The 5,101-nt window shown below is 23.6% G+C and overlaps 1 long non-coding RNA gene across 1 annotated transcript; it reads left to right on the top strand.

Moving 5' to 3' along the window:
- Window positions 1-4,708: 4,708 nt before the first annotated feature.
- On the top strand, window positions 4,709-5,101 carry LOC124892666. Its single transcript, XR_007050367.1, has 2 exons — window positions 4,709-4,930; window positions 5,023-5,101. It is a non-coding gene; the product is annotated as an uncharacterized LOC124892666 (long non-coding RNA).

Raw genomic sequence — 5,101 nt, 5'->3', positions numbered from 1 at the left:
GCCCCCCCCCCCCTCCCCAATTTAATGTAGAATATATGTCATTTTTATGTTGACATGACAAACAAAGTGAAATACAATTTTTGCAGAGAGTGAGAAATTATATTCTATTTTTTTAAAATTATTTTTATCATCACAGATAACAATTGTCAAAATCTGCGAGAATTATTATAATCACTTGTAAATATTATGATATGATTTCTCTCAAGTTCGAAGCTCAAGCTTCATCAATAATGTTACAAATATTTCTTCAAGTTTCAGGCAACCAATTTAGTAGATAACTCCAAATAATATTGCTCAACTTATTTAAACAATTGATCATTATATTCCTGCAAATATGAAAATGCAGTCCCTCCTCTTCATCTTTTTTGTTCTAAACATTCGATGCAAAATCACCCTAAATCTTCTCCAAATTGCTTCAAATTTTAGATATGACCTCCTCTCAACTTTTTTCTTCTTTTAATATATTATCCACTCAAAAGATAACTCGTTTATAGCAAATCAAAATTTAAACAAAAGTTTTTGAACAAGCTTTAATAGTGATTTTCAGGTGGTGGTTCAATTTTCAACCTTCAAACACCCTCATTCATTAAACAACCCCAAACAATGATACAAAACTCTTCAAATAATTAATCAACTCAGCTGCTCCTAACTTAAGAATACAGATCCAAAAATAAGACACACTTCGATCAATTTGGACGTCTTAGCTTATAATGGAGTTTTTAGAATAATAAAATCAAAAACGAAAAGAATAAATTAAAAAAATAAAAAATAAAAAAGAAGGATTAGTATTGAAGACGGAGAAAATGAAAAAAATAAGAAGAATAAGGAAATAAACTAAAAAAAGAAGAAAAATCATGATATTTACACGTGGTAGAATGCATGCATACTACCAAAATATTGGTTATGCTTATTCAGTGTTGTATTTATTCTATTTTAAAGAAGTTCAGGCGGGTCATAGGACTCCCACAAAGTTAAGGCGTGTTAGAATAATTTCCATCAAAATTTGAATATATTGTGATATTTTTTTTTAAAAATGAGTCACTTAAAGTTGATTTGGACTTTTCTGTTAAAAAAGAGTATATGTGAAAAGTTTCTTAATAATGATGGTAACATTTGATCTTAAAATATGATATTGATGATAAATTTAACCTAAAAATATAATAAAGAGTTTATTTAGTAGTAAATTTTTTTTTAAGTAAATAGGCAAATTTGACCCAAAGGGAGAATAACAATGAGGATAAATTTGATTCGGGTATTCTATATATTAAAAAAGCAGTTTCGACATGGCTGTTTTATGTCATTGTTGTGAAAAGTTCAAGGGTATTATGGTCATTGAGATATTTTTTAAAAGGGGTTTGCTTAAGAATATTGGCTACTTTTGCTTTGTTAGTTGAACCATACCAATAACTTAAGAAAGGTCCATTCTCCCCACCCCCATCCCCTCTTAAATTACCAGATATGCCATAACATTGAAATGTCTGCTGAATACGGTGGGGTCCATAAAAATTTACAGTTTGACATATGGAGTTGTTTTCAATCTTAATAGGCCTTGATATAATAAATATGATGTCATCTATGACTAGGTGTATATTAATTTAGTTAAATTTAATACAATAAGGGATCGTTTGGTAGAGTGTATTGAATGTTAATGCATGCATTAGTTTAATGTGTATTAGTAGTACCTTATTTGGTATACCTTTTTACCACATGTATAACTAATGCAAGCAATAGTTATACACTTAATTATGTATTAAGGTGTGTATTATTAATACCTCAAAATCTATGGCATTAGTAATGCAATAGATCTACTGCATGCATTAACATGCTTAAAGATCTTATTACCCCTCAATAATTTTTTGCATCCTTTCCAACATATATATTGAGGGTATTATGTAATTTTTTTTTTTTTAGAAATTATGTAATTCATGTTTTAATACATTGAACCAAACACTGCATAAGAAAAATAACATAATTAACACAAACATTACTAATACAAGCATTACTAATACACTATATTTTGTATTATTCTTATACACTCTACCAAACCCCCTAAGTGATTTAATAGAATAGTATTTTATAATAATTAATTGATAGTGAATATTAAAAATTAAATAATGTTACACGGAGTTTGAAAAAATAAGAAAATATTTTTATGTTGTTTTAAATTAAAAATTTATAAAATTTATCAATTTTTTTTTTTTTAAACATGTCACGTGGATAACTGGAACGAAAGAGTTGTCAAAGATAAAAAGGAAAGAATTTTTTTTTTTTTTAAATAGACTAAAAACGAAAGTAAGAGAAACAAATTAAAATAAAAGGTATACATTTTTATATATATTTCGATCGAATATTAAAACATAATTCTTTTAACTTATTTATTTTATCAAATTGTGAGAAAATTTTGTTTTATTTTAATATTATCTTTATCGTTAGGTAACTATATAAAACTAGGTAATATCTGTTATCTTTTGGTCTCAATTTATGTAAAAAAAATATAATTTATATTATCAATCATATTTTTAATATGCTTTTAGATATTTTAAGTTGTTAGCTATTGTAATTTATAACACTTTTTATGTATTTTTGAAATAACATATGTTACTCTCCTTATCCAAACTTTTGTCGCTCAAATATATTTTTATGATAATTTAAGTTTTAACTATTGTAATTTATAATACTTTTTTTCTTCAATTTAAGTAACACTACTAAAATTTTGAGAATCAACCATATATCACGATTAAAGCAACGAAGTAGACATATCTTAAATGACTTATAATAACTAATTAGAAGTGATATAACATAATTATTACAAAAAGATACTTGTGATAAAAAATCTAAGTAAGCCTCATATAGGATGTCAAGTTAATTTAAAACATCAAAAGTTAATTTATCATTTTATGTCTATTTTATCTTTTTATTAATATTATTAATTTTTAATACTTATATGACTTATAATAATTAATTAAGAGTGATATATTAAAATTACGATTAAAACAACTGTCAAAAATATAATTTACTTTCATCCTTATTTGTTCTATGAAATACTATTTTGCTTAATTCTAATTTTCAATGTATAATTAATAAAATTAATTAGTAAAATTAACTTTTAATAAATATTTTTTAAGATTTGTGTCAAATCAATATATACCGAGAAGAAAATATCATTGAATGTAGTGGGCCCCATCAAAACTTTTCTAAATCTAACATAAATTAAGTAATTTTGAAAAAATCATAATATATTAATTAATTATAATTAAAATTTAAATAAATGTTATATATTTTTTATTCTTGTACTAAAATAATATACAGAAAATATTATTTTACTCATTTATTTTAAAAATCAACAAAATATCAATTATTTTCTTCTAATATTAACCTTGTGATTTAGTAATTCTATCAAATACTAAATATCAAATTTAAGTTTTCAAACACATTAATAAAATTAATTTAGTAAAATAAATTTCTAATAAATAATATTTAGAACGTGTGTCAGGTCAATATGAACCAAGTAAATAAAATAGAAATATATTTAATAAATTGACATAAATTGTTAATAAGATTTTACTTTCGCCTGGTAATATATTAATAAAATTGATTAACATTAAAAGAATGTGAACTTATGATATTGTTATTTTTTTTCTTTAATAATTGAGAAGACTTTACATAAAAACAAGAAGAAACGAAAAGAGCAAGATCATATAAATATACTTTAATTTTTTTGATTTATGTGATCTATTTTGAATAAAAATGTACTCTTTCATTTTCATAATATTTAATTTCATATGGTTTAAAATAAACTTTGAGTAATAAAAAATTAATAATATTTAATAAAAAAGTAAAAAAGACATTTTTCACATGTCTGTTGCAGTTGGTTTAATCGTAATATTACTATATTATTTTTAATTAATTATTATAAGTCATCTAAGTATTAAAAAATTAATAAAATTTAATTAAAAAGATAAAATAGACATAAAATGATAAATTAATTCTTGATATTTTTAATTAGCTTGACGTCTTATATGAGGCTCACTTAAAAAAAAATCACAAGTATTTTTATAGTAATTTTGCTATATCCCTTTTAATTAGTTATTATAGATCATGAAAGACATATCTGTTTCGTTGATTCAATGGTGATTTTACTCTATCACCACTAATTTATTATTATGATCATTTAAGCATTAAAAGATTAATAATATTTCATAAAATAGACAGAATGTTATGTCAACATAAAAAATTTAATTGACTATCAAAATTATATTAGTGAAATATAAATTGGAATAGGACAGAGGAAAATATAAAGTAATATATATTATTTAAAAATGAGATAAAAAGTACTGTGAATAAGAATAATTAACAAAAATATTTTAAAAATTGACTAATTGCTCAAATTTTATCTGTGCCGCATAAATTGGGACGAATAGTGTATTCATAACTTATTGAAAGTTATATAAAAAAAATAATATAAATCACATAATTAATAATTTTAAAAATTTTAAAAATATAAAATATTTGACTGACTCTCGAAATTATATCATTATCACTTAAGTTGAAATAAAAAAAAATATTATAAATCACAATAATTAAGAATTTAAATTATTTTAATAGTTAATTATTTAAATTCTATTTACGTCGCATAAGTTGAAATAAAAAATAAGTATATATTGGGTTAATATATATAGATTTGACCAGTTTAAAAAAAAAATAAAAAGTCAGAAATCCCTCCCCCCACGCTCTTGATGAAAAAATCAAGAATAAGGGGACGCAGAGAGTGGGGAAAATTGGATTTTAGCAGCTCCTCTTCTCTCTAAAATGGCCAAGCAAAAGAGAGACAGAAAGAATCTCATTGCTTTGACGGGAGCCGCTGCTCTTGTAGCTATTGCAGTCAACTTTGCTATCTCCGCTATCAACAAAAAACATCAAAAGAAAAGAGGTCCCTTTGCTTCCTCCTCTATTTTACACTTTCATTTTTCTTTATTCATATAACAATTGAAACCTTTTTTTAAACTTCTTGTTGAATTGCAGATGTTCCAGGTTCAAAAGTTCGAGTGAACCTATCTGCTTCTGAAATTTTTAAATTGGCGGAAAGCATAATTAATAAATC

This window comes from Capsicum annuum, unplaced genomic scaffold, assembly GCF_002878395.1.
Source record: "Capsicum annuum cultivar UCD-10X-F1 unplaced genomic scaffold, UCD10Xv1.1 ctg49420, whole genome shotgun sequence".
Lineage (NCBI taxonomy): Eukaryota > Viridiplantae > Streptophyta > Magnoliopsida > Solanales > Solanaceae > Capsicum > Capsicum annuum.
This window is presented reverse-complemented; position numbering and strand designations above follow the sequence as displayed.